At 34.8% G+C, this 10,791-nt stretch overlaps 1 pseudogene; it reads right to left on the reverse strand.

Annotated features, from left to right (window-relative positions):
- Positions 1-720: 720 nt before the first annotated feature.
- LOC131813552 (synaptonemal complex protein 3-like) lies at positions 721-1,432 on the reverse strand (annotated as a pseudogene).
- Between the last annotated feature and the right edge of the window lie 9,359 nt (positions 1,433-10,791).

Consider the following 10,791-nt stretch of genomic DNA (forward strand, 5'->3'; position numbering starts at 1 on the left):
GCACATGTAGGCAAACACATGGTTAACTTCAGACCTCGTCATTTGCCCTATAAATATGGCCTTTATGCACATGGTCAGTTGGAAGTCTCACCGGAGGGGAGGACGCTCCACCCAGGCCTCTCAATCAGGACTCCAGCCTGGCTGTCTCCACGGTGCTTACCCAACTAATGAGGCTGGATGTTTTTAAGTACTTGATTTGATATTTTGTCTTATTCTCCTTTACTGCTTACTATTGCCCTCATCTATGTGCAGATTTCTTTTCTTCTTTCTGTTTCTATTAGATTTTTAAATATTAATAAAGTGGTTTTTTCCCCTTCAAAACCGAGAGTATGGCTACCGTGAATCTTTTCTTCAGAACAACTTCCCCACTTCCTTTCTTCAAACTTCTCTTTCTCCATGCCTGCTACCTCATCCATTTCCTACTATATTTCCTACAATGTTACTCTTTTTTTTAATTAAATCATCTTTATTGCTAAAAGTTAATTAACAAGTGTTAAAGAGAAAAATTCACTATTACTATTAAAGATCTGGACTCACATTACTGTTCAGTTTTATCTGAAGGTTAACAGAAGGAAGGGTCTTGCACTTAAGCTAACAATGAACATGATGTATTATTTTAAACTAGAATTTTTAAACCACTCTAAAAGAATTACACGCCTCTTAGCTAATGTTGTAGTTGTATCATATTACTTAGATTCAAGTTCTTCCTTCAAAGAGTCATCAGAATAACATGGACTGAAGAGACTTTCGAACACTTGCCATCTCTTGCTACTGAGTTTCCATCATTTTTTTTTTTTTTTTGCAACATAGCCACTTCTTTTCTGTTCATTTTGTGCAACAGTAAGTAGACTATCGTGATTCTTCTCCAAATCCTCCATACTCTTTATGAACTGCTCATGTAACCGTCTAATTGTTTTCAGTCTCTGGCTCTGAACAATTCTGGATTGTTGGAAAAACTTTTGTTGCCGTCGAAACATGTTAGCTAGTTTTTCTTCTTGTTCCTCAGATTTCTGCACATCTATATCCCACTGCTGAAACAAATTGAGAAATTACTGAGAATATTCTTGGTCAAGCTTCTGCCTTTGCTCTTGCTGGGTTTTCCAAACATGTTCAGTTTTCTGGTTCCTAGTTTTGAGAGAAGCTTTGGTATACAATTCTAGTCTTTTTCTCTTGGCAAGAAGATCCTTGTTAATGTCAGCTCCAAATCTTTCCAGCTCCAAATCTTTCACCCCCCCCCCATATCTTCAAATACTGCTGCAGAAGTCCTTTTCTTCCCATGCTTCTTAATTACTGGAGTCTTCCCTTCCATAACATCCTCCTCTGAACCACTCAGATCTTTTTTATCTTCCTTCTCAAAGTCATAGGCTCTTACAACCTGATCCTCCATTGATGTCTTCCCAGATTTCCCTGTATGTTTTCTTCCATATACCATATTTAGATGTTTTCTGAAGTGCCTGTCCACTTAGCCAGCATGATGCTCCTCTCTACAATGCTACTCTTAAATGATTTTACTCCATACCATAAAATAAAAGCTCACTGGGTATCAAAAATATCAAGTTAAATAAATTTATTACCATCTTCTCCTTCTTCTGAGAAGCTGTGCAATTTTTGGTAGCGCTGTTAGAGAACAGTATATTTCTCCTTCAAATGGCATGAGTAACTTAACTCATATTCCTTTCAATGGCGGAAATGTTTCTTTGTTCATACGTGTCCTTCCCATCCTTCTCACTCAGGCATATTTTAATTATTAATAAATATTTTTCTTGGGGCGCCTGGGTGGCTCAGTGGGTTAAAGCCTCTGCCTTCAGCTCAGGTCATGATCCCAGGGTCCTGGGATCGAGCCCCGCATCGGGCTGTCCGCTCCGCGGAGAGCCTGCTTCCTCCTCTCTCTCTCTGCCTGCCTCTCTGTCTGTCTGTCAAATAAATAAATACTTGTGATCTGTCTGTCAAATAAATAAATAAAATCTTAAAAAATATATTTTTCTTTCTTATTTTCTCAATCTTTCCCCATATAGTCTTATAATTTTTACACATTGTTGGGAAACTTTCCTTAAAATCGAATAGTAATAATAATAATAACAAGAAGAAAAAGGAGGAGAAAGGGAAGAGAATGGAAATGATAATGGAAAAAACAAAAACTCAGCTTCATACTCCTTACTAACTTCTACTTATACCCTGCTTTTCTTGGCCCTCAGATTTGAAAGCACAGTGGAACCTACTGCCTTTTCTTTTATTTCCCAGTCCATTCCAATCTCATTACCTTATAGGTCCTTTGTGGTTCATGATAACAGTATCTCTAAATTCAATAGATATATATTATAAAGACCTCTAGGTTTTCACCAAAATTCATGTTGTTTTTCCTTCTTAAGCACATAGGTCTCCCTTAGAATTTAGATGTGGTTAATAACAACAGTTCTAGGCTATGAGATTTAAGTTGATGTATCATTTATGAGCCAGAAATTTTAAGAAGGTGGGTTTCTGGGTGGTGGGGTTATATGGACATTAGGGAGGGTATGTGCTATGGTGAGTGCTGTGAAGTGTGTAAACCTGGTGATTCACAGCCCTGTACCTCTGGGGCTACTAATATATTATATGTTAATTAAAAAAAAAATATATATATATATATATTTTATATTTTTTTAAAGAAAAGGGTTTCTCCATGTTCTTTTGTTTTCTTTTCCATTGCCTGGGTATAGACAAAGATGAGAGGCATTGAGAATAGTGGGAAATAAACCATGAGAGAAACAACATTTGAGTCATCACCTGGGGGAGATTCTTCTGCTAACTAGGACCATACATTTGACAATACAGGATAAAAGAGGAATACACTTCTTTTCTGCTTGAAATACACATTTTTGTATCAAATTTTCTGTGGCCTAGGCAACCCTACAATTGCAGCAATTTATTTGGTCTAAATATTTTGTCCTTATTATACTTGACATCCACATTTAGCAATGCTGATAAGACCTCCTTCATTTCTTTGTCTTTCTAAATTTTTTTTTTTTTTTTGTCAGAGAGAGAGAGGGAGAGAGAGCGAACACAAGCAGACAGAATGGCAGGCAGAGGCAGAGGCAGAGGGAGAAGCAGGCTTCCTGCCGAGCAAGGAACCCGATGTGGGACTCGATCCCAGGACACTGGGATCATGACCTGAGTCAAAGGCAGCTTCTTAACCAACTGAGCCGCCCAGGCGTCCCTCGTTGTCATTCCATATGAAAAACCACTGATATTGGTCCTCACTCTTACTGCTTCCCTTTGCAGACTTTTCTGCAGTATTCTTAACTATTAGTATTCTTCAAAGCTTGGGTGAGGAACTACTCTCTTCTTAATCTATTTCTTGAAGCAATGACTTCCATTACCACATCCATGTAAAATCAATGTCACATGATTTCCAGACTCATGTATCCAACTTATTCCTCATACCTTCAATGTAGCTTCGCAAGGTCATGACAAAATCATTGTTCCAATACTGAAATTTTGATTAGTGTTCCTTCATCACAGTTATTCCCAAATATTGAGAAAAATCTTGAAATGGTTACAAAAAGATTACCTTCTGTAATTCTGGGATTCCTGTGAAATCATGTTTCCTGGCATTGTCCTTAAATTATTGACAACTCTCTGAGCAGTAGATAACTAATAGCAATCTACACTATCCTTGTCAATAGAGCGGCAACTCAACTTTGACAGAAAGTCCATTGATTTCCATCCCCCATTGTGAAAGAAGCCATCTTTACAACAACAAATTTATTTCAGCCTTCTTGATTGCCTATATGTTTGGCTATGCTCTTTTGAATGAACTGTTATCTTCTTAGTGAGTAAAATTGAATTAACTGGGCCATAATGTTAAAGTTTTGGGATGTGTCCATTTTTTTTAATTTATTTTTTATTTTCAGCATAACAGTATTTAGTATTTTTGCACCACACCTGGTGCTCCATGCAATCCGTGCCCTCTATAATACCCACTACTTGGTACCCCGACCTCTCACCCCCCGCCCTTTCAAAACCCTCAGATTGTTTTTCAGAGTCCATAGTCTCTCATGGTTCACCTCCCCTTCCAATTTCCCTCAACTCCCTTCTCCTCTCCATCTCCCCATGTCCTCCATGCTATTTGTTATCCTCCACAAATAAGTGAAACCATATGATAATTGACTCTCTCTGTTTGACTTATTTCACTCAGCATAATTCTCTTCCAGTCCCGTCCATGTTGCTACAAAAGTTGGGTATTCGTCCTTTCTGATGGAGGCATAATACTCCATAGTGCATATGGACCACATCTTCCTTATCCATTCATCCGTTGAAGGGCATCTTGTCAATTTTAAATTTGTTTGAATATCATGATTGTACCTTTAAAAAGTACTATTTTAGTAAAGGTTATCATTATCCATTAGATTGGGAAAAACTGAAATAAAAACATATATTAGATATTATTCCTCATTTATACATACATTCTAAACCAAATCTCGTTTTATTTCTTAAATATTAAATTATTTTAGTGCAATCTACTCCCCATTGTTGCCACATTAACCAAAATCATCATTATCTTTCCCCAGGATTACTGCATTAGGTATCTCTCACCAATTCCCACCTTTAAATTGCTTTAAATTGTTCTACATACTGTATACAAAGAAAAATCATTTTAAAATTCAGTCATGGCACTTGAACACCTTTATTTTAAAAGTAAAAAAGCCTATTAGAATAAAGCCCCAAATATTTAGTCTTATGTGTTCTCCACCCCTCCGACCTCTGAGATTTCATCTCTTACCATACCTCCCAGACTCTCTCAAATTTGCTTTATATCAGTTCCAATTTGACATGAACCATCAAAGTGCAAGACCTTTGAAAAACATGGTTCCTACCAACTGCAAATGATCTTTCCACAAAAGCCTTCTTCAACCAGTTATTTCTTACACATAATATATGGTAACATGTGTCCAAGATTTTAAATAAAGCCTTCAATCATGAGAGGTTTTTTTTTTTCTTAATAAAAATTGCATCTCTGTAGCAGGTTGAAATTTCCAATTAAAAAACAGATATATGAATATGTAAATTTATTTGTCTATAACTCATTTTACTTGGGTCATCAGTCCTCACTTCTGTTAAGTCAAAGAAAATAATACATAGTCTTCTTATTTGTAGTTATTTTCTAGTTTTAGGATTAATCAATTTGTCACTTCTTATCGATTTGAATTTTCAACTCATTAAATTCAAGATTATTCTTCCCCTTTCTCTATGTGAATAATTTAAGTTTTTGGATAAGGAAAGGGGGAGGTTGTATATTAACTTAGAATGTGAATAGGATACACTGACCACATGTGTTTGTTCTTAGCTCAACCCGGACATTTGGTATCTTGTCAGTAACAAAAGGTGAGGTTTCTGGGCCAACTATATTCTCTTATCAGAATGGTCTGTGTTATTCATCCTTCTTGTCCTAACTTGTCTCTTTTCTTTCTGATAAAGGTAGGAAGTGATGTAATATGTTACTACACTTATGTGTGTAAACACACACACACAAAACTAACAAGGTTTGGGGCACTGAAAGGGGAGCGATACAGGTGCTTTTTCTCAGGCAGTCACTTCTTGATCAATCCCAATTATATTTCTATCAATATGCTATGACTTTCTTGTGTTTTCTTGATCTGTACCTTAAATTTCTAAAAGCAGTTGAGGCAAAAATATAATTTGATGTTTTTATTTAATACTTAGAGACTGGGTGTTTTCAGGCAGGTAATTAAATTTATACTTACCTCTGCTTTAATGAATATAAGATATTATAGTGTGGGTTGTTATTGGAATTTGTTAAGTCTCAGTTCTCAAATATACATATTCATTTTGTTTTAAATTTTCAGTCCAGTATCCTCATCCATCTGTAGGTTATATACTAAGCTTTATCAATATAACTCTTACATACTATTCTGTTCTAGTATTGCACTCTTCCATAATTAACTGACTTTGAAAAAACACGTTTTATTTTTGGTTCATACAATTATATGTGTAAACTTCTGGCTGTATAGGTTACTAATACAATGTTACGTAAGAATTAGGGTATGTATGGGGCACCTGGGTGGCTCAGTTGTTTAAATGACTTGGGCTCAGATCATGATCCCAGAGTCCTGGCATTGAGTCCAGCATCTGGCTCCAGCTCCATGGGGAGTCTGCTTCTCCCTGTGACCATCTTTCCTCTTATGTTCTCTCTCACACACACACTCTCTCTCTCAGATAAATAAAATCTTAAAAAAAAAAAAATCTTTAAAAATCTTTAAAAAAATCTGAAAAATCTTAAAAAAAAAGAATTAGGATATGTGTGTGTGTGTGTGTGTGTGTCTGCGTGTCTGTGTGTGTGTCCACACACACATGCGTGTTCACTCATGGGCGCACATGAAAGCTTCCACAGATATGTGTCTAATTCTGAATAGAAAACATTTCTTTTTATTTCTTAAATTCTAAGTATTCAAACATTTTAAACATCAGTAACACCAAAATGTTAATTTGAACACAAATAAAAGATTATTCTCAAAAGGAATGGAAAAAGCAGCTTGCTTGCTTTAAATAAAATCTGTTTGGACTTTTAAGTTTTCCTATTCTACTGCATGCTTCCAAGTGGGGAATTGATCATATGAATCTTAAATGTGTAACTGTGTGTTGGAAATAAGATTTTAATTAATGGAACATTATTATTAGACTTCCTTTATCTTCCAAATGTTTCTATTTCTCTGTTCTTTTATTCAGAACACTATGAAGAAAATGTAGCAGTCTCGTAAAGTATATCAGTAACGCACAGAATTGTGTTTCCCTCCAAAAACATCCCATTTGCTACCTGTAGAGACAGGGACTGCAGGGAGGCACTAAATAAAGGTTAAATGATGTCATGTGGGTGGAGCTCTAATCCAACAGGACAGGGGTTCCCATAAGAAGAAGAGATACCAAAAATGGTCTTGTACAGACGAAAGGCAACGTGAGTACACACACATCTGACAGGAAATGAGGCTCACAAGAGACCAACTTTGCTGGAAACTTGATCTTACACATCCAGCCTCCAGACTTGTGAGGAAATGAATTTCTCTTGTTTAAGCAACTTAATCTGTGCTATTCTATTTTGATAAGCTTTTATACCACTAAAAAAGATGAATGCAATATCTGTAACTGCATAATAATATGCTGGAAAAGGAACACTTCCAGTAAATTATAAAATAAATTTAACCTCTAAAATTCTGATAATATATAGTTTTGTTCCAACTTACCACTAGAAATATTTTAAACTCCAAGATGGTAAACAAAATGATAAAAATATTATTAAACTTAAGGGAGAGGAATAATTTGTTCATTATCTAATTCATACCACATGTAGCAATGAAAGGAAATCAATTAATTTCTGCCTAACTCAGCTTCACTGAATAATGATATTTTTGTTAATGGGGTGCCTGGCTGACTCAGTTGTTAAAGCATGTGACTCTTGATCTTGGAGTTGTAAGTGTGAGTCCCATATCGGGTGTAAAGATTACTTTTAAAAAATCTATTTTAAAAAATCTTTATCAATTAATTTATTTGAGATGAGTCAAAATTAGAATGGAAAATGCAAATTTCATGTTTCTAAGAACTCTTAGAAAAGAAAGAAGACAAAACTAATAGAAGAAAAACTCCTTCTAAATCACTGCAGAGTATATGTGATTGAATTCAACATCAACAGAAAGGTCTTATAAAAATCAGAGTATAATCACTCATTCCTTGAGTCTTAAAGACCCCTGTAACTTATTCAACATAACTTGTTGCCTTATAGCTCAAAAGTGTTGCCTAGGGACATTTTTAAACTTAAATTTTCCTGTTCAGAATGGGAAAGTGTCATTTTCCATCAAAGAGATATGTCTTAATACAAGAAAAACAAGAATGCCATCTTAGTCCCTAGTTTCCTCCCTACAACTTTCCTTTTCTGAACTTCGCTTAAAACACGTTTTCTCATTATTTTGATTTTTGAATACACATATAGGTCATGTTTGTGAAAATGCTGAACAACTTTAGCACCTCCTCTAATCTGGACTCTTTGCCCACTGAGTCTAATATACAATCTTTATATCTGCTATCTTCCTGGATGAAACAATATCATGGATAAAAAGGATATTAATATTGCAGTTCTCAATGACAGGATAGATCAAGAACAAGATGATGGATATTATGGGCAAAAAAGGCAGAAAACATGGTTTTATCAGGATGTTTCATGGTTACCTAAAGACACGCTGCCAGCAATCTTCCTTATTTGAAAGTGATTACAAACTTTAATTACATGTGCAAAAAAAAAAAAAAAAAAAAAAACCTTCACAGCAACACAAACATTAGTGTTTAATTGAATATCTGGTCATTGTATCAGAGCCAAGTTGACACAACAAAGGACCACTACACTTTCAGTGTATTATGATAAACTAAACAGGTGAATTAGTGGTCTAATGATCCCATCATCTGCTTTGCAAATGAAGGGAAGGAATTCATTACCAATCAGGATCAAAATTTTAATATTTGAAGCAAAAGAAGTTTAATTATTTTCAGATTTGTCATCTCTTATCTGGGTCTGGATATGATAGGAGATTAAGGATTTTTTATTAGATAAACATCCATCAAGGGATAGAAGTGCCAGTCAAAGAACCCAAGCTTACTGTAGAAGTATAAATATGACTGTTGTTGCTTATACACATAAACTCCAGTTGTACATGTCTGCCTTTTCATGGCAAAAACCACTGAATTTTGCACTTTAGTCAGTTGTAAACATTTAACATTAGTGTCACATGATGAGAGTGATCCAATTCTGAAGAGTTTCTCTAAGAATTATAAACATGAGTTGAAAGACTGAGCAATAGCATCCCACAAATGTGGACACTCATTTAATGTCTAGATAGGCAAAATCATGTTCCCCAATGTAATGACAGATGTTAGATAGAAAACCACTTAGTTTATACATCTAGTGGCTAAAACCTAAGGAAAAATTAAAAGAGTACAAACACTTCTTCACCAAAAGGATAGCTTGTATTAAGATGACTGAGGTAGAATAAGAGGTGTGATTTTTAGCTTCAGCATACATTAGTTGAAATAATAATTTCTTCTGAAAGCCCAATATTACCTTATTTTGAGAGGTGTGAACTCTATTGATATCTTATTTGCCCTATTATTTGATAACTTAAGAGCAAGGATAATGTTACATATCATTTTCAGCATGAAAAAAAAAACAAATCCACCAAAATCCATAATCCCACATGCATTACAGATAGCAGCTCATGTGTTAATATTAATGATAAAACACTTTCTTTTATTATAGAGCTTTCCAAACTTCATTAGTTCATCACAACCTTAGTAATCCAGTGATTTTTTCACTATGCTCCTAGGCCAAAAGAAATGCCTAACAGTCCTGTTTATTAAAGAAATGACATTCAGTCTACTTAATGTATAATTGTATTTTAACAACTAAGTAGTTGTTTGAAAAAATATTCTTGAATTTAAAAGATAGCATTTTTAAAAAGATTTATATATTTATTTGAGAGGGAGAGAAAGAGAATAAGCTCACTCATAGGGATAGGAGTAAAAGGAGAGAGAGAGAAAGAGAGAGAGAGAATCTTAAGCAGGTTCCAGGCCCAGCATGGAGCTTGACACAGGGATCTATCCCTTGACCCTGAGATCACTACCTGAGCTGAAACCAAGAGGCAGACACTTAATCAACTGTGCAACCCAGGTACACACCACCTCCCTCTTTTTAAAGATTGACTTATTTATTTGAGAGAGAGAGAAAAATATATTGTTAAATATTGTTAAATAACCACAATTACTAATGGGTTGTGTTGTTGGGAATGGACACCATTAGGAATATGATTGAATTTTAAACCATCATTTCTCATTCTACATTAATTTTCACATGGTACTCACTTTTTATCACAAGAGTTGCTGAAAATCCAGCTTAACAAAAATACGATAAAAGGAAACAATTGTAGCCCCAGCAAGAAAACTATAAATCAAATATTTCATGTACTTTTCTACCATATTGAGTGTTAACACGTTTCTCTTGAACATTTAAAATGGCATGCTCCGGTGAGTTGGCGGAAGTACCCCTGGGTGTTTTGGTGCACATTTTAAAATTAGAGGTCCTATTAATCTGGTATTTCCTATTGATTACTATAATTTCTTGTTATCTTATCAGCCAATTTAGAAAGTATAACTCTTAGGTCCCTAAAATTTAGCATCCCTGTACCTGGAAAAGCTACTCCAATCAAACAGAGTAGACATACACATATCTACCAAAAGTATACATATTTCTAAATTCATGGAAGGCAATAACTAGTTTCTATCCTCCTATATTCACAGTCCTGTCACAAACACTATAGGTGTATTCATTTTTTCCTGTGAAAATTTTATGTGTTTTTTACTCCACCATAGTGTGTAATCTATGATGCTCATCCCTACCAGTTTTTAATTGCCCACTCATGTTATAGCTTATTCCTTAGTAGATAATTACCTGGTAGATTTGCAGGTTATTCAGGTTAACCTCCAAATACTTCTTGCACAAACTAAAGAACTACAAAAAGTCTGACAATCATCTCTACAGGAACTTTTTTTTTTTTCCCACAGAGATCAAGTGTGTTTATCTTATTGATTTCTGTGAAAAAAAAAAAAAGAAAACCTTTTATCCTTGGGCATGTTTTCATTATTTCAATATGCACCAACTGAATATCTAGTAAATTGCAAGAGAATTTTATAGTCATTGTGGTGAAATCGCAAGAAGCATGTTTTTCCCTGAAGATCTTAAAACCTATTATAAATTTG

Source organism: Mustela lutreola, chromosome 13 (genome assembly GCF_030435805.1).
Source record: "Mustela lutreola isolate mMusLut2 chromosome 13, mMusLut2.pri, whole genome shotgun sequence".
In the NCBI taxonomy this organism is placed as follows: Eukaryota; Metazoa; Chordata; class Mammalia; order Carnivora; family Mustelidae; genus Mustela; species Mustela lutreola.